The sequence below is a fragment of the Lissotriton helveticus genome, chromosome 2_1 (assembly GCF_964261635.1).
Source record: "Lissotriton helveticus chromosome 2_1, aLisHel1.1, whole genome shotgun sequence".
Classification (NCBI taxonomy): Eukaryota; Metazoa; Chordata; class Amphibia; order Caudata; family Salamandridae; genus Lissotriton; species Lissotriton helveticus.
The window spans coordinates 308,473,573-308,493,897 of record NC_136059.1 but is presented as its reverse complement, the minus strand read 5'-3'; the positions used below and the strand labels follow the sequence as shown (position 1 = coordinate 308,493,897).

The following is a 20,325-nucleotide window of genomic DNA, read 5'->3' as shown; positions in this document are numbered from 1 at the left end:
AAGATAGGCATGACGAATTACCATAGGGGGCAAAAGCCTGCACTACCTATCTTTTCACTATTTGCAAAGGCTGGACAGAATATTCTATTTTACACTATTTGCAAACAGAGAATACCTCCCGAAAGACCCAATTTCCAAACAGTCAATGTTTGGTCAAACAATCAATCAATGAGGAACGTAATAGGTACCACGTGTTAAAGGTTTGCGTTACCTACCCTTCACTTTCTGCAAAGGGAGAGAGAATATTCCTATTCTTCCCCGTTTGCAGGCAGAGAAGATCCCTAAGAGAACCAACTTCGAACAATTCAATGCTCGATTCAATCAATCAATCAATGGGGAGAAAAAAAGAATAAGCACGACGTGTTAAAGTTTTGCGTTGCCTACTCTCCCCTATCTGCAAAGACTAAACAGAGTATGGCGATTCTGTGTTTGTTTGCAAATAGAGAATTTCTCAGAGACAAATAAGTAATACTAGTATTATCAAACAATCAATCAATCAATTTCGCAATTTTGTCGTGTGTCACGACCTTACCCGGACCGCATGGACAGTTTCTCGTCTTCCGCTTCCAGCGCCCGATCGTCCTCTACTCTCTGTTGCTATCGCGGCACTCCTGGTGGTTCCCAGTCAGGACCGTAGATCACTCGGGAGAGGTCTGCTCGGAATCAGTGAAGTTCAGATGATCGGCTGTCAGACGAGGGTCTATCGGACAGGAGCTCTTCCGATCGTTGCAGTCGTTCACTCTGTCGTCGGGACCTCTCCCACTGGATCCACGTGTCGCTGATGGGCCCCGCGTTTGGGACGCCAATTGATAAGGATCAATTTACAATGGTCAGGCGATTTCAGTAGTTGTTTCCTAAGTTGAATTTGCCCGGCGTAAAACGCCTCTAATACCATACGAAATTACTCAATAAAGAGGCAGGCGCTGGAGACTGGAAGACAGGAAACAAGTTTTATTCCGACGGAGTGGAACACATCAGATCGGACAACAAGGTATCGTCTCGAGGTGCTTTCTCAACTTCTCTGAGAGCTGGTCTTTTATACACTGGTTTTAGACATGTGAACGTCCTTTATTACAACAGGGACATTGTAGAGCATGAGAATGACATCAGAACGATATCCCTGTCACCCCCCAGTTCCGGCCCATTCCAACACATGACAACAGTAGAGACCCTTTCCCCTCATATGATTGGGAGGGGCTATCACGCAGCTGAGTGTTCTGCCGATCTCTCTGGAATGTGTGCGCCTGATCGAATCTCTGGGGGTGGAGGGTCGTGATCAATAGTGGCCTCTTTCAGGAGAGGCGAGTGCATACAGTAGGGGGCAATAAACTGTAAACTCGGGCTAAAGGATGACCAGCGGTCAGTGCTGACGTTAGGCTCAGAGGAAGGGTCATCAAAGGAGGGGTATTCATGGACGGAAAGGAGGTGTTGGTCAGGCGCGGGGTGCGATTCTCTGGGACAGAATCATGCGGGAGGGGAGGGCTCCTGACTTGTGCATGAGAGAGCGGGGGCAGTCAGGGTGCATGGGGGATGCTCGCAGGGTCAGGGAAGTGTGCTGATGAGCGATCGTGAACAGGGAGACCATGGTACCTAAAATGGCTGTCGTGTATGCTCGTACGTGAGTCTGCAAGATGGCGTAGATAATGTTCAGTATACAAACTAAATTTCCACACGTTGCCACCTACGACCTCTTCGGGACCTACTGGCGCTGCCGCGGTCCGACCCGTCCGACCACCGAGTACGAGGATTGTGAGCTACCGCCGTTTCACCTCAGTACCCGTAGGTACCAAGACTGTCCCGCTACCCCCTTCCCCTGCTAGAGACTAGAATTGAGAGGATCATCGTGTCCTGATCTCCTTGTATCGTACTACCTTACTTCAAGAACTGCCTATAAAAGGTGTTAATCTGATCCTCGTGTGGTGTCCATCTGTGGGGGGGGAAGTTACTTGTCTGTACGATCGCTGGAGACGGCCCTCACCGGAGGCCTCTCCCCTTGTGCTCGGCCGACCCTCCAGGTCCCCGTCTAACATTGATCTTACCAGGCGTCAAATACACCCTATGTACAATAAAGAAATGCACCAGCTGGAATCGGGCGTTTCTAGTTCCCTTCCACGCCCTACGCTGTATGTGCCCCCATGTGGCCTCTGGTATGGGCTTGCCAATACTCACTTCCCATTTTAGGCGCAGCTCGTCCAATGGGGCTAAACCTTTGTTCAACATCCTCGAATATAAACATGTAACTGCTTTGAACGTACCAGCTGCCATCATCACATACTGACACGCCATCGTAGTTTTGGGTTCGATCAATCCCTCCTTCCAATGCTTCTGTATCGCACGCTTTAGGGCCGCATGTATCAAGAAACCTCCCCTGGGGAGATCAAACCTCTCTTGCAGTACCTGATAAGTCAACAGCTCCCCATCCTCATATAAGTCCCGCAGTACTTGGATCCCTGCCTGCGCCCAGTCCCATAACGATGACCAGTCTCATCCATGAGCCAATGCTGTCAGCATCCCCAGTGGTATCTCCGGCGCGTAAGGGTGCTGCACGCCCGCCCTTCGCTGGGAGCTGTTCCAACACAACCTCGGGTTTTCAAAGGTAAGATCTCTGAGGTCCAGCCTCTGCTGCAGTGCTATAAAGGACAGGACATGTCTCGGAATTCCTCCCCCTCTTGCAGATTCAGGGCCCCTGAACTCCAGGGCCACCGCCTGTGTAAGGACCTGTAGCTGCGCTTCTATATCATACAATTCGAAGTCGGGCACTGCTAGGCCGCCCTCCACTCTCGGCCTCATCAATGTTTTGAGGGCCACTCTGCGTCTCACTGACCCCCAAATGAACCCCACTATCATGGACTTCAGGTTGGCAAACACCGAGCATGGCACCCATATAGGTAGTGTTCTAAAAAGGTATAGTAGTCGAGGGAGAGCCACCATCTTTAGTAGCGCTATCCTCCCCATCACAGAAAGTGGAAGGGTACTCCAAAATGCCATACTCCCCTTTAGGGCTCGTATGCATCTCCCTATATTCCCTTCTAGTATATCACTAGCGCCTTGATAAATATGAACTCCGAGGTATGCTAAACAAGACGGTTCCCACCTTACAGCCTGTGGCATCTCAGGGGCTCCCCTTCCTGGTTGTACCGGGAACAGACATGTCTTAGACCAATTACCTTTCAATCCTGAAACCGCCCCAAAGTCTGATAACAGCCGTGCTGCCCCTGCCATTGCCTCACCCGTATTTGCCAAAAATAATAACAAATCATCTGCGTATAGGGAGATGTGTTGCTGTTCCCCCCTAAAAGCTAGGCCCTGATACCTTTGTCCCTACCGAGCCCGTGCCGCCAGCGGCTCTATTGCCAAAGCAAATAGTAACGGGGAAAGTGGGCAACCCTGTCGCGTCCCACGGGCTACTGCGTATCTGGGGGAAATCATTTGCCCTACCTTAACTCGTGCCGCCGCCGAGGAATACAGCACTGCTGTCCATCTCACAAACTCTTCGCCCAGCCCAAAACAGCCCAACGTTTTATACAAATACGTCCATTCTAGGCTATCAAAGGCCTTTTCTATGTCTACAGAGAGGATTGCTGACCTGGGCGAGCCCTCACAAGCTTCCCCAAAGACCCTCAGCAGTCTTCGCACATTAGTAGCAGTATTCCTGGTAGGGATAAAACCAGCCTGGTCCTTATTCACCAGGCTTGTCATATGCTGCATCGGGCGTGACGCCAGGATCCTACTAAGGATCTTATAATCCGTGGACATCATTGATAAAGGACGATACCCTGCTGTTTGTCTGCTATCCCTTCCCTGCTTCAATAAAGGAACAATGAGGGCCTCTCGCATCGTCTCCGGTAGCTGTCCTATTTCCTGCACCTCCTTATAGACCTCTAATAGCCTTGGTGCCAATACATCTGTAAATTGCAAGTAAAATTTAACCGGTAACCCATCCACCCCTGGGGTCTTATTCCGTGCCATCTGTTTAATGCCACTTCTTATCTCTTCAAGGGTGATGCCCTGACCCAGATGTTTCACCTGGTCCTCATCTAGTTGTGGAAGTGCCTCTTCCTCCAAGTATGACTCAATTTCAGTGTCATCTGCCGTTAATGTACTCTCGTGCAGCCTCTCGTAATACTTCCGGAACTCATGCATAATCTCCCTTTGAGTATAGACCATAGTGCCCTCATCCGCTCCCAGAGCCAGGATCGGAGAGCCCAGCGGTATAAGATTTGCCAACCAGGCCAGCAGTGTCCCCGCCTTGTCGCCCTCTGCGTGGGCCTTCTCGACACTACAGCGTGACGCTCCCGGCCTTTTCTTTGCTGTCTTAACCTGGGGGTGCACGCATTCCTGGACTTCGTCTCTGGCACCGTCGCGGACTTCCACACACATTTGGCGTGCTGCGTGCAGCCTGAGGGGCACTGCTGCCCTTGCGACCCAGAGAGTGTGCCTTTGAACATCGTCAGCGACTCTGCTGCCCAGTGGCCCCTGAGCATTTGCCCATCAAATTGACTCGCTTTCGCTCCGGTGGTCCCCCAATCCCTTTCCCTCCTTGCTCCGATGGCTGCCTGCCACTGCTCTGCTCTCTATGGCCGCCATTTTGCTGCTGCTCTAAGCCGCTTCTTTCTCCTGACCCTGGCCCACCTTCTTGTCCGTTTCCTTGGCCTTTACCCTTCTCCTTCGTTTCCCCCTTGACGATCCTCAAATGTTTCTGATTTGCCTTTTTTCCATACCCCAGTATCACTCCCACCCTCCGACCCCACTTAATGAAACTCTGCTTTTCTGTATATAGAGTTAACTCTAATCACTGGTATATGCAGTAGACCTTTGTACTCTCTACCATTCCTATGTGATTCTTAGAGTTCATCCATTCGTATCCCTTCGGTATGTATATAGAGAGAACTCTAATCACTAGTATATGCAGTAGACCTTTGTACTCTCTACCATTCTTATGTGACTCTTAGAGTATATCCATTCGTATCTCTTCCTTGAGTGACTTTACTATTTGTACATTTGCAATTTTTCTTTCTGTTTATCTCTTCTTTGTGTGACTTTACATCTTGTACATTTGCAATTTTTTCTGTTTATCTTTTATGTAACGCATGTAATCCTTAGTCCTTTACAACTGGTTCTTATGTAAAGCGTTCTGACACCTTCGGGTAAAGTTTGCGCTATATAAAATCGCATAAAATAAAATGACCTCAATCGTCTATCTGCTTTCTCCACATCCTGCAGCAGGGTTTCTCTTACTCCAGCATACTTACTTATGCATAACCCCCGCACCACAACTTTAAAGGCGTTCCACTCCACCGCCCTAGTAGTAGCGGGTCCTGCATTCTCCGTAAAGTAGTGGGCTATCCCCTCTTCCACCTCTCTACGGAACACTGGATCATCTAGTGTCTCAGGGCGCAGTCGTCATGTGGAAATTTCAGCTTTGTCCCTCGTCCAATGCAATGTAATCAATAGCGGGTTGTGGTCAGACAAAGTCCTCGTGAGATATTCAGAGTGAGTTACGGAGGACACTACCGATGGGGATCACAGTATGGCGTCTAGCCGAACATGAAGCTCGTGCAGCGCTGAGAAATATGATTAATCCCTATCTTGCAGGTGATGCGACCTCCACACGATTACCAAATGCCACCTAGCCTGCCAATCAAGCCTATACTTGGACAGCCTATGAACTGGAGACTCTGCCAAGGGGGAGTGAGACCTGTCCATGAGCGCATCTGCAATCAAATTGAAATCCCCTCCCAATATTATCGGTCCCGCCAGGAACTGCGCTAGAGTGCCTGACGACCGGTCTAGAAATCGCGCCTGGTCCGCATTAGGAGCATAAATACTACATAAGGTTACCTCCCTGCCATATAGGTGCCCTTCGACCGCAAAAAATCTGCCCTCACCATCTATCATGTGTTTAAGCAACTGGAAGGGGAACCCCGCCCTGATCCAAATCAGCGCCCCCCCTTGCAAACGCCGAATAAAATCTGGCCCCTACATCTAAGCTGCAGCGCTAATCCCTCTGCCTTCGTTAGGTGCGTTTCCTGGAGCAATGCTATGTGCACCCCCCTCCTGACCAAATATGCATGAACCTTGTTGCGCCTTGTCATCGTATGTAGTCCCCGCACATTCCAAGTAATACATTTCAAATCAGGTACTGCTCCCATTATCACATTTCAATTTCTTCCTCCTTCCACTGACCTTGCCCAACACACCGGCGACCCCCAGAACCCAACCCCCAACACCCCCACCCTACCAAGAACAGGTCCTAAAACAAAACTGTTAGTCCCCATCCAAACCATACCAATACACACCGCACACCTAAGCCCAGCGGTAGCCACCCCATGCCTTAAGGGCTTGGGGGGGTAGGGGACTGTTGCCAACGGGTGACCGCTCTCGCTCATTAATTTACTCCGCTGAGGTCCCCTTATAAGTCCCCGCCAGCTACCCCACCGGTGCGCCAGTCATCAAGTTAACAAAGCATCACAGTGTGAGGTCTTTCCCCGCCTCTGGCCGCTACCCAGCTTTCCCACTCCGTTCGTCATTCAACACCAGCTCTCTGTCACAGCACCATACAGGGTCCATTTGCAACCGACTCTGCCACCCTACAGCCCCAGCACCCGTAAATTCGAACTATCACTCATCCATGAGTCCATCTGCTGTGGCCGGGGTAACCTGCAGCATCCGAACACTTCCAGCCTCCGACGCCTCTGTGTCCAAATGTGTCTTGTCTTTCTCCGTGTCCGTACTCTCCGGCGACTGCAAAGTCTGACTGCCAGCCAACGCTGACACTGCCTCCAGCGCATCCTGTCTCCCTAGTTCAGTTTGAGCTTGCAACGGTTTCTGCATCTTCGGTCACCTAAGTCGAAGGCGCTGCGATTTACGCTGGCGATACAGAAAAGGGGGTGGTGATGAACAGAGTGTCTGAATTAAGCAGACCACTCTTACCCAGTCCAAAGATCAGGGCTTGATCCATCACCGTTATTTATCTCACTGCCCCATCCCAGCTCAGAACCTGGCTATATGCAAATTAGTCTGTCCCTGGCCCAGTGCATCATGGGAACAGGGCAGACCAAACTACCAAGCCAATTCTTCACCAGAAAGGAGACAAGCTACCGGGGACCGGTTTCTGGCATTACAGCCTCTTCGGCCCGGCTTGCTTGAATCCTGATGGAGCAGTGAGAAAGGGACTCATGTCTGAGTATACCCTGCCACACCTATAGTGGCCAAAAACGATACAGAAAAGGGGGTGGTGATGAACAGAGTGTCTGAATTAAGCAGACCACTCTTACCCAGTCCAAAGATCAGGGCTTGATCCATCACCGTTATTTATCTCACTGCCCCATCCCAGCTCAGAACCTGGCTATATGCAAATTAGTCTGTCCCTGGCCCAGTGCATCATGGGAACAGGGCAGACCAAACTACCAAGCCAATTCTTCACCAGAAAGGAGACAAGCTACCGGGGACCGGTTTCTGGCATTACAGCCTCTTCGGCCCGGCTTGCTTGAATCCTGATGGAGCAGTGAGAAAGGGACTCATGTCTGAGTATACCCTGCCACACCTATAGTGGCCAAAAACGATACAGAAAAGGGGGTGGTGATGAACAGAGTGTCTGAATTAAGCAGACCACTCTTACCCAGTCCAAAGATCAGGGCTTGATCCATCACCGTTATTTATCTCACTGCCCCATCCCAGCTCAGAACCTGGCTATATGCAAATTAGTCTGTCCCTGGCCCAGTGCATCATGGGAACAGGGCAGACCAAACTACCAAGCCAATTCTTCACCAGAAAGGAGACAAGCTACCGGGGACCGGTTTCTGGCATTACAGCCTCTTCGGCCCGGCTTGCTTGAATCCTGATGGAGCAGTGAGAAAGGGACTCATGTCTGAGTATACCCTGCCACACCTATAGTGGCCAAAAACGATACAGAAAAGGGGGTGGTGATGAACAGAGTGTCTGAATTAAGCAGACCACTCTTACCCAGTCCAAAGATCAGGGCTTGATCCATCACCGTTATTTATCTCACTGCCCCATCCCAGCTCAGAACCTGGCTATATGCAAATTAGTCTGTCCCTGGCCCAGTGCATCATGGGAACAGGGCAGACCAAACTACCAAGCCAATTCTTCACCAGAAAGGAGACAAGCTACCGGGGACCGGTTTCTGGCATTACAGCCTCTTCGGCCCGGCTTGCTTGAATCCTGATGGAGCAGTGAGAAAGGGACTCATGTCTGAGTATACCCTGCCACACCTATAGTGGCCAAAAACGATACAGAAAAGGGGGTGGTGATGAACAGAGTGTCTGAATTAAGCAGACCACTCTTACCCAGTCCAAAGATCAGGGCTTGATCCATCACCGTTATTTATCTCACTGCCCCATCCCAGCTCAGAACCTGGCTATATGCAAATTAGTCTGTCCCTGGCCCAGTGCATCATGGGAACAGGGCAGACCAAACTACCAAGCCAATTCTTCACCAGAAAGGAGCGATTTACGCTGGGGCAGTCCTTCAGAGAGCTCTTGCAATCGTCGCTCCGTTCGATCCGCGCCATCTCTGTAAGTTTCCAGCCACGCCCATGCGTCCTCTGGGGAATCATGATAGTGAGTGCTACCATTAAGCATAATTTTCAATTTCGCAGGGAACAATAACGAGTACTGAATGCCTACCGAATGCAGCTCTCTTTTCACTGATAGGAATGAAGTACGACGGCGCTGGAACTCCAGTGTATAATCCGGGAATATAGTCACTCTACCCTTATCAACCTCATACGGTCCGTCCGTCCGCGCCCTCTGGAGCATCAAATCCCTGTCCTTATAATGTAAGAGTCTAGCTACCACCGGGCGTGGGGGACGTCCCGGCTGTGGGGGCTTGGCAGGCACCCTATGTGCTCGTTCCGGCATGAAAAAGGAAGACAGACCCTCCGTCACTACCACTGTCCGCAACCACTGCTCCAGATACTGCACCAATATCTGACCCCTCCACTTTTTCAGGCAGCCCCACCACGCACATGTTGTTTCGCCTATTGCGGCTTTCGGCATCCTCTGCTCGCTTCTCCAGCGCTTGGATGCGGTCCAACGCATCTGCCATCTTGCTCTCCAATACCTTTTGGGCAGGCGCTACCTCCTGTAATGTATGTCACTTCCACTTGCTTCACTCTGTCCACCAGCTTGGAGTGATCTGCCCTCAATAGTCCCAGCCCCGTCGCTACTTGCGCAATGTCCTGTTGTAGGGCTGTACGTGATTCCGCGATCGCTGTTAATATACGATCAAACTGTCGTTGCAACTGCGGGTCCTGGGCCTCCTCCGCCCCCTCCAATTCACCCTGGGACTGCTGCTCGCCCTCTGGCTGCTGGGCTGCCCCACCCTGCTTTCCTCTTGGCTTCCCCATTATCCGTGGCTCGTGACAGTAGCAGAGTGTTAGTGTGCTCGCCGCTGGCGCTCAGGCTCCCAGATTATTCCCGCTTCTCTCTTTGGCCTCACTAGTGCCCGGGTGCAGTGCCTGCCAGTGAGCGCCACCCCAATAATGCAGCGTCTGGTTCGCCCGCTTCCATCCACAACTTGAGGTCACTCAGCATCTCTCAAATCCGGTCTTCCCCTCCTCAAACTCAAATGCCAGCCCCTTCTCCTGGCAACTGCAGTGTCAGGGGGGAATATCCACGGCTCCGTTCTTCCTGGTCATCAAAGTTACTCTGCCATGCTGCCCACAGCCCCGCTCAATACGTTTTCTTCTCCCGGTGCCCGGAGTAGTCCACTTCTCACCAGCCTTTGCTCCTCCGGTCAATAGGTTTCGCCCAGGGTGCTTTCTTTCCTTCAGCACAGTAGTTGCGCACACCTGGTTTATTATTGCCCTGTTCGCCAGTCCGTCCTCATAAGGCAATAGTGTTAGCCTCCCTCTGCTATCTGCCGCGTGCCGCCGTCCAGAGTGTTCCGGGTCACTGGGACCCCCCCTTCCAGCTGGTGCCCGTGTGGAAACCAGGGCCCTTCCTATGGCGACCTTCAGGCAATCGCTCCTCGCCCGCGCTCAACTGGGTTCCAGCTCCCAGCCCGCGCCCTCAACCGCCTCCACCCCAGCTCGCAGGCCATGGCCGCCCCCCGACCTCATGACCACCTCCGCAGCCAAGGGCCGCAGGACAGTCCGTGCCTCACTCACCGGGACAGGCAGGTAGGCGGAAGGGTCCCCTCTGCTCGCGTCTCACTAGCTCCACTTCTTCTGGCCTTTGTATGATTGCGGGGGCCGCATCCAATTCTCCACGCTGCCGATCACTTCGAGCCTGTAGGCCGCCGCCCCAGTGCTCGCCGAACTCCTCTCCGCCCATCCGTTGCGGCGTAGAATTACCTCGAGCGCGCTCTGCTCGGGTGCCGCTGCTTCTCGCTGCTTGCTCGGCGCCTGGGTGCCGCGGCGCCTCCCCCCCCCTTGCCCTGGTAGTGGTATTCCTGGGAGCCCGGCAGCTTCACGGTGCCGACGCCGGAGGCCCGGGCACTCCTCGGCAGCCCGCCGCCATTTTGTGCCTCCTCCTCCTTGTCCTCCTCAGGTCTCTCGGCAGTCCCGGGGCTCCTACAGCACGCCCCCCTGATCACCGGGCAGGCTCCCGGGCTGGGACCCCCTCCATCAGCGATTCCTGGCGCCGCTGGCGGGCAGCTCGGGCCTTTCTATTTCAGGATTCTCTGGGGACCGACACTGAGATCGGCGCTCGCGCAGCCAGCTCCATTGGCCTCCAAGCCACGCCCCCCCCATTCAGGTTCATTGTTTTCACATATATATTATTCTAAACCGTGCAAATCGGGAATGTATTTTACCTATTTTGGGTACCTGCGTTTCACTCCGACCTCTGCAGTGGGTGTTTACCCCGACTGAGCTATTTGAGTTCGACTGAATCCCTTACATTGAAGTCATTCAGTCAGACGAGGTACTTAGAGCTGTCAGTCACCATAACCTTGTGAGCAGGGGTATGACCTCGGGTATGTTTAGAAACCGAGATGCTGAGTCTGGGGAAACCTTATTTTATCATGAAACGTGTTAGTAGCTGCTTCTGGCTCTAGGGGACAGCCCAGCTCTGGAGTTTATCTTGAAATGTTTCTTTGTAGATATGTGCGCCTGCGGGAAAAGAAAAAATACAGTCACATGGTGGCAGATGCTACACTTGCTTCTAATAATTGTTGCATTTGCATTCTTTGGGTTAAAGTATGAAATCTTGTGGGCTGTTTGCCTAAGATGCTCTTGGCATTTCTTGAACAGGCTTTTTAAAATTTAATTTTGAACAGTGCCAACATGTGGCTATCAGTTGTTCAGAGTGCTTTGACATTTTCAAACGTACAGCTATAATGCATTTTGTATTTATTTATGAAGAGGTTTTGGAGAGTGCTGCGACCACCTGTCGTTTATTTTCAAGTGCTGCAGATAAACCAGATCTGGTACTTGGTGCGTGGGGGAAGCCTGTGTTTATTAAACACATGAGACTTTCATTGGTGCTGTCAAATGTCAGGGTTACTGAACACCAAGGTTGCTTCGTTCCATTCCACCTCATGCCTCTTCCTTCCACCACCCCACACTTCCTGCTCCTTGTCTCATGAATACCAAGACTGCTACTCTTGATTCCACTTCAAGTCTTTTTTTCACCACTCCAAGTCTCTTCCTTCCACACCCCAAACTTCCTGCTCTTTGTCTCTTGAACACCAAGGCTGCCTGCTGTTGAGTCCACCTCAAGTCTTTTTCCTCCACCACGGTACCCTTCCGATCTCTTTATCTCATGAACACCAAGGCTGCCTACTCTTGATTTCACCTCAGTCTCTTCCTTCCATCACCCCACACTTCTGTATTTGTCTCATAAACACAAAGGCTGCCTACTCTTGATTCCACGTCAAATCTCTTTCCTCCACCACCCCAAGCCTCCTGCTCTTTGTCTCATGAACATCAAGGTTGTCTACTGATTCCACACCAAGTTTCTATCCATCACCACCCCACACTTCCTGCTTTTTGTCTCATGAACACCAGGGCTGCTTGCTCTTGGTTCCATCACAAGTCTATATTGACACAAACCTAGCTCTCAACCAGTTGAAATCATAAAACGTTGTTACAACCTGGGCTTGCCAGTTTTAGGTCTCGCCTAGGCAGCGCTGTCTCTGCGAGATATGCTGTATTCAGGGCTTTAAAAGCTCCGCCCATTTTCACGGATTGCCACTGTTGCATGTATTGTTACTCAGAACTTGTGAGCACTATTTCTTTAAGTTTTAGCACTCCAGACCAGTGCTCGTGGTTTGCAGAGCTCTGTTATAAACAGGGCTGTAAATCTTGTTCTCATCTTGCCACATTTCCTGTGCATTCTTAGACCGAGGTCTGTTTTGGCTGCAGTTGCCGCCTCCTCCCTCCTGCTTCTGAAACGCATGGCTTGGCGTTACGGTTCCTGCCTTCCTATGCCTGCTGCCGCCTCCGTCTCGGAGCATAACAAGCATTTGCAATGCAATAGGTCGTTCATTTGCAAGAGTTTGAGATTTTGGCATTGTAAATGACAATGCCTTTTATTTGTGCTTGGAAAACCTGCAAGCGGTGCGTAAACACAAGTGTGGAACTTAGTTGTTGCTTACGAGAAGCAAAGCTGGCAGTAATTGCGCCTCTTTTACTGCCAGCCTTGCTTCTCGTAAGCAAGGACTAGTAGTACAAAGTGCATGTATATGGACTGCTTGCAGGTTTTCAAACTTACACAAATAAAAGTCATTGTCATTTACAGTGTCAATAGCTCACACTCTTGCAAATGAGAGACCTATTGCATTTGCTTTTTTTTTTAATTTGCAGGACATGGTTACTGAGTCCTGTGATGTTGGCTGCAACATTCTTGTTCAGGTTGTGTCCAGCCAATCGGAACACAAGCTCCTTCTTGACTTGTGGGAGCGAGAGGACCGGAGAAAAAAAGAGCACTCTTGACCAATCGGATGGCTCTCAATTATAAAGTTGATAGCCCGCGGTACTCCCACGGGTGTCACACAAACCCACCCATCCAAATATCTATGCATTTTGAACCTGAATTTGTCAAAACCCACTAAACAGATTTATACCAAATCAGAAAAAGAACACTTTCTGTGTAAATATCTAGCTTTCTGCCATATTTGATGCGTGTGTTCAGCCATTTTGGCATTGCATGGGGAAACTGCGTTTTGGGACCCGCCCCCTCCTCTTTTTCTTTGCCACTGAAGATTCGTCAAATGGTGACAAATTTATTAGCAAAATAAAAAAATACTTTTTCTATGGTAACTAGGTCCTAACCATATTTACTTATTGGAGACTGTGTTTTCTATATATTTTATATTCACTGAAAAAGCAAAGGTTAAAGTGACATTACAGTTAGGTGAAAATATCAGTTTAAAAGTAACAGTTTCAACTAAAAAGCACTGAAATACAACACTTGGTTATTTCAAGTAACTATAATTGCCCCCTACGCTCTTGACAGTCGTGTCAGTTTAGCTGTCCTCTGTAATATTATCGATGATGTTACAGAACATGTCATGAGTGTTATAATATGTGAGATCATAAGCATTGCATGATGAGGGAACATGTTATAGTTACTTGAAATAACTAGAACTGTGAACTTCAGTGTTTTTATTTTTATTTTATTTTAAAACATTAAGTTTAAGTTGACATTCCCTCCTAACTAGGTCACTTCAACCTTTTATTTAAAGTGAATTCCTGAGTTTAAAAAAAATGCAAAGTAAGATATTAGTACTAATTAACTATAACTTCAATTTAACCTTTGTTTTTTTCAGTGAATTTCCTCTTTAAAATAAAATATATATAAATTAATATTTTATTACCATACATAAGGCTAACCCCATGCTACATATGTCCTTTGTCTGTTTGTGGCAACCCACCACAGACAGTCGGACCCATCCCCTTTAAAAAAAAAACTGAGAAAATGTTGCAGGAGACAGTGCAGCCTTGTGCACTCCCATGGGACTCCCGCAAGAGTTGTGGGGGCTGCGCTGGTTCCCGCGGGAAAGCGGCATGATTTTGGAAACCCCTCCAAAATATCTTTTTTTAATTTGTCAACACGTGGGGTCCTGTGGGGGCTTACTCCTCCACAAGGTCGAGTGGATCAGGGTGCCCTTTTATAACTTATTTCTAAAGACATTTAAGTGACCGGGGACCGCAACATTTCTCTACTTGTTGTGAACAATCTAAGTGCGAGCTCCCACAGACGTTCAGGGTAGTGTTTTGCTACTGTGGGAGTGAGTAGTCAGACGAGCCTCCTCGGCCACTCAGATTGATCTGTTAAAAGTGGCGTGATTGCGGGACACTTGCGAGTCTCCCGCAAATGCAACCTTCCAGATATGGAAAGTTTTTGAACTTTTATTTCTCAAAAACTACTGAACGGATTTGCACCAAATGCGAAAAAGCACACTTTCTGGACCATGCCCTGTCTGCCAAATTTGATGTAATCCCTTTCAGCCATTTTCGTGGTATCGTTGTTCAAGTTTCCTATGGAAAATTGCTTTTTGAAATTCCATTTTGGTACCCCCACCCTTTTTTCTCAGTGGCCGCTTGATGGATCACCCCAAAAGTTTTCAGGAGGGAGCTGAGGTGGATGGACTTTTAAAAAAAAAAAGTTTTGTGGAAATTGGTTAAGTAGCGCTAAAGAAAACAAAAACGCTCTTCCTGTGTTACCTAGGTCCTATTTATAACTACACAGTGGTGACTGCAACTATGCTCATATGGGGAGAGAGAGAGAGAATGCATAAAGGATAGCTGTGTAATAATGGTCTCTATAGTCATCAAAGGGTCCTTCGACCTTGTTGTTTTTAAAAGTCACTTGAGTCCTGAGATGTGCTTTTACATTACATGAAGTATTAATTAATTTTAGTGCTCTTTAGAAGGATAGCGTTCATTGTTTGCCTGAGACTGCATATGTGCCCGGCGGTGTACTTAGAAATGTGTGTTTTGTTGGGGATACTATGCTAATATTTAAAGTGAGTTTAATGCAACCATATGTATTATTATAACTCCCAATTTAAATGCAAATAGTATTAAGGTGATTAGAAACTTGTTCTAAAATGTGCTTTTCTTTTGTAGTATATTCACACTTTAGAGTAGGTTTAACAACGCATATTTAAAGAAAGAAAATAAAGGACATTGTGCGACAGTGTAACTTTTGACTGGCAGGGTTCTATTTTTATAACATTTATTTTCACACATTGGTGAGGATTCATTGGTAGATGTTTGCATCAGTGATGGTCCTGCAAACGTAAGCTTGTCAAGTGTGCTGAATAATGCTCTGGAGAACAGCACTGTCATTGTGAAAGTGTGTTTATTTTCCAGCATAGGCGACACAATGCTCTCTTAACCATCGACTTAATCTTTGAGGTCTTGCCTGACAGCCCAGGTGTCTCTAGACTGCTGAAAAAGACCTTTCAACTACTGAGAGAGTGACGTAAGCTCTGCTCGCATGTTTGTTACTGTGAGTGCAGCATTTCATTAGGCAGAGGCTGCGTGCTTCTACTGAAAAATAGTGTTTGCATCACAAGTTTTGCCTTGTGATAAAGCGTATGCACAATACAGCAGGACTCATTTGGATATGGTGGCAAGCCAGTGTCCAAGAATGCAAGCCTGATCTGTTTATTATGAACAGCTATGTCTGCTATGATAAAGGCATCCTGAGATATGTATTGTGAAGAACATATGTCAAAGCCAGTATGCATTTAAGGGTGAGGTAATTGTATTAAAGCCTACACAGAGGTATTTTGTTACATTGGTAACTGTAGTAGGTAAGGGTGTTTGTGTTGTTACCCTTTGACAGAATATGGCAGTCGAAGATTTGAACTGTGATCGACCTTATTATGCCCTCTTATGAGACCTACTCTTTTGCTTTTTCAACTGTAAATTTATATACATTTGTAATTTTATAACTGCATGCCTGATTGTTCCATTGTAGGATAGCTTATGCTCAATACAATAGGCTTGTTTGTTAGGGTCACAAGCCAATCACAAAGTATATAGGCCTGATTGGTTCACTGGGAAACTTTTTTTCTGATGCAATAGGACAAAAGCAATAGACTTTGCTTTTATTGTGAAACACATTTGTTAAAGCCAATAGACATCTTTCAGTGGATTGTTATCACACTCTATTACAGCCTTTAGACTGATATTTTGTTATATGAAATCTAAAAAATTACTGTAGTAGTCCAGGGTTTTGTTGTTGGTCACCCTCTCTGGCAAACCTTGGAGAGAAGAGGTCTTTCACTTTAATAATCTTTGTTAGGCCCTTTTGAGAAAGGCTTTATATTATTTAGCAAACTGTAATTTTGTACATATATTTCTAATTTTATCATTGTATCCATGATGGTTACCAGTTTATAAAGTTCAGTAGAACTGTCCTGGTTATGGTATTGAGCCTAAGGTAGAGGCTAAATGCTTTATTGATTCATTGGAACAAGTCATGTCAGATTCCATAGGTTTGAGCTGTTTATTAAAAGTTACTACAAAGTCATTTGGTCTGCCATTTTGTATTGTGAAAAGCTTGTGTTAAAAGCAATGGGCTTTTAACCGCTTCCGTGCGGCGCCGATTCCGCCCCTGTGCTGGACATTCCAGAACAGGGTGCGGTCGTGACGGAACTGTTCCGTCATCAGCACAGCTCAGCAGTGACTGATGACGGAACGGTTCCGTCACAAGCATCGAAGGGGTTAAGAGTGGATTGTTATTGTCGTGTGCCAAAACCTATAGGCAGGTATTTTATTATAGGAAATCTCACAGATCACCGGGGTAGACAAGGGTTTTGGTTTTGCTGTTGTGACCCACTCAAACAAACCGTGGAGATAGAAGACTTGCACCAGGATAATCCTTGTTAGGCCCTCATAGGAGGGCCTTTATATTGTTTTGACCACTGTAATTGTGTACACATTTGTAATTTAACCATGGTATACCTCATGGTTTCCTTTTGGGAAAGCGTATGATCAATGCAGTATGTCTGAGTCAGTTGTGGTGACAAGCCTATTGGCCTCTTTGCTTCATTTGCAAAAGATGTTTCAGATGCCATAGGTCTGGCCTGTTTAATATGAAGTGATGAGAAACGCAGTAGGCCTGTTTTATGTATTTTAAAACGCATATGTTACAGCCAGTATGGCTTTTAAGTGTGGATTTGCACCGTGTTAAAGACAGCACCCATTTATTTTATTACATGAAAGCTTACAGATTACCTTTGTAGGCAGATATTTTGGCCATGATTACCCTCTCGGACAAATCCTATGAGAAAAAGCTTTGCACTGTAATAATGTATGCTAGTTTTTGGGGGGAAGGCAAGCTCAGTTGGTCATTGGCTTCTTGCCCTCTGCGTGCACCATTTTTCTGACTACATGTGCACATCCGCCTAAAAATTAGTGTGCTTTAGTGCCAAGGCTGGTGTGCCAGTCCTTTATTTTACCATTTTCTCTTTATGTAGGTTTCCTTTCATTTCTTTCCTTCTCTTTTTATTTTAATTTTGCAGAGCATACTACAGCTCCTCAATCAGTGCTAACGAACCACTTGCTTCCTGCTTCTTTCATTTGCAGTGTGCCACATCCTGTGCAGACATTGCCTCTACACTTGGCTTTGAAATTGCTGACAAACATTAAAAAAGAATCCTTACCCATGAAACATACATTTTGTATTGTATTTTAATGAAATTGCATTTATGAAGCGCATACTACCCCTGATGAGGCGTTGAAGTACTTGATGGCGGGTTAACAGACTACTCTGTAACATAAAGTTAGTGGTTAACCTAGTGGGTTTTCATTATTATATGTGGAGTCAGACTGATTTAGTGTGATGTAGTGTATTTAATGAACAATCGAGCTCATGAACGAACACTTTGTTGTTAAAAAGGAGAGTAAAGGAGACATTCATCCAACTGTGTGTGTGAAGACCTGAGCTCTAATCCCTACTTTCTCACTTGATCACATTTTGTGACTCCAGGCAAATCATTTTATTTCAGGTCTCGCTTTCCTGGAGCGACTAATTTGAGAGCACTGTGAAGGAAGTCCGTTCAGTGTGTGGGTTATAGACCAACAACGTTCTTTTATGATTTCCTGGGCAATAATGTTATTTAACATGACCACGACATTAGCCATAGTTATACATGGTGCACTTGAAAAACTGGCATCTTTCTTTGTTGACTCATGAGAACAAAGGTATTCATGAATGTTTCTAAGCATGCTTGAATGTGTAGAAGTTTGTTGAAAAATGATTTTCAGTAAATAGCGTTCACTGTGCACAATCTCATGTATTAGTATAACACTTACAAATGTTGAAGAAATAAACTTTTTTAGAAAGTTTTATCCTATTTTTACATATTGTTTGACTTCCGTGCCAAATCTGGTAATGGTTCCGCTCTGGATTTGACTGTTAAAGCCAAGCCACAGCTCTTTTTCGGATCCCTCTAAGAATTGCAGAATTGGTTTTCCCACCTCTATTGGAAATAGCCAGGTCTTCAGTGCCTTCCTGATTTATCCCGATCAGTTGTTTTTCTCGCTTGACTGAACAGTGTTTTCTGTGTGTGAACAATACCTGGTTGATCAAGCATAATAAAAAGTTTTAAACAAAATGCCAGGCTGGACAGCCCAGTACTGTAACTAGTTAAAACACACTAGGATTAGACAAAATCCCCTAACGGGACCTGCAGAGCTGCTCAAATCTGTCAAATTACTAAAAATAACATAAACTGCGTGTCTATCTATCACACCGCTTAATCCTCCAAACAGCTAAGCGATGCGTCCCATTGTACGACAACCGCACCTCGGTGGTCATCACTCATGACATTAAAATACTCCTACTTAGAATCAAAAACAAAGACTACCCCACTCCTAACCACACACCCTATATGGCACAGCTTGAGGCCCATATAGTCAAGTGCTTCACTTCCATACATAGGGGTACTACTATAAATGCTGGAGTACAATACAGCAGTGTGAGAGCTATTTTCATGACTGCACTTAATGTCTTTCTGCACTTGAATTTTACTGGGCATTCTACTTAAGTACATTACGTCATCTAATGGATCCTCTCTCTAGTTTGTTGTACATGACATTCTCATGAAAAATACAGGCTATTAAGTAAATAAATAGCTTAGGTTGCTACATATACTCTCTTTAGTTTGTTGAAGTTGACATCATCATTAAAAGCTATTTCTACAACTAAGCACATCTGTTCTACTACAGTTAACCTTTTGCAAATTAAAGAAAACAAAATATTAACGTATTCATATCTTTTAAACAAAATATTGAGTATTCTGATTTTTAGGTTTGGCAACAGAGAGCTTCATTGAAATAATACCTCATGTAATCAGTTCTTCAAAAAAGTACAAGAAAAACAGCGAGAGAGTGGGTTTTGGGACAGACCCCGTCAGCCAATGACTTTAATGTGTTTGTCATGATTTGCCATTTCTGGGATAGGCTGTCCATCAATATCATGGCATTTTCAGGCTGGGTATATTGTCAATTTTTGCTTCCATTAGCTTTTCATAATGAGTTATCAGCGACCCCTTATACACCACAAACGCAGAATAATGTTTAGCTTTTGATCAAAATCTTATGCCTGTTCTCTGATGTGTATACTTTGCAGACACTATGGGTCCTATCTGTTATGTTATGTTAAAATAGATTTATAGAGCACACAGCTACTCGGAGAGTATCCCTGCGCTGAGACCTAAAACCAAAAGCTAAGAACAGGGAAAAAGAGAAAAAAGAAAAACAGAAAAGGTAAAGAACCAAGTAAGAATCAGTAAGGTTGTTTGTTGAAACAGCCAGGTCTTCAGTTGTTTCCTAAAAGTCAACAGATTAGTGGTTTGCCTAAGAGAAAGGGGAAGCTTATTCCAGAGTCCAGCCACTTGCACTGAAAAGAGCGTCCGCCTTTACGGACCCTGCAATACTTCGGGATGACCATAAGATGTTGTTGGGTGGATCTAAGAGATCTGGCCGGTACATAACCAGAGACTCTTCTGCAGATGTACTTTGCTACGAGGCCATGCAGAGCCTTGAAAACCAGGACCAGTGCCTTAAAGCGAATTCTACTGCGAACAGGCAGCCAATGCAAGTTCCTGAGATGGTGGGAAATCCGGTCTTTAGGCCCAGGACTCAGAATAGCCCTGGCTGCCGCGTTCTGCACCACCAGCATTCTGTTTAGTCGGAGCTCCGGAAGGCCCAAGCACATGGCATTAGCATAGTCCAATCTGGACATAAGGAGGGCCTGAATAACCGTATTTCTGTGTGAGGTCTGCAATAAAAACAAAAACCTCCGCAACATTTTTAGGAGGCAAAACAAATCCCTGCTACCTCCTGAACCTGGGGTGCCATCGTAAGAGTGTAATCTATTTTGACTCCCAGGTTCT

The 20,325-nt window shown here is 46.8% G+C and overlaps 1 protein-coding gene across 2 annotated transcripts in view; it reads left to right on the top strand.

The window, feature by feature from the left end:
* ZNF532 (zinc finger protein 532) overlaps positions 1-20,325 on the top strand; it is a 388,260-nt gene that overhangs the window by 229,867 nt on the left and 138,068 nt on the right. The window lies entirely within an intron of this gene.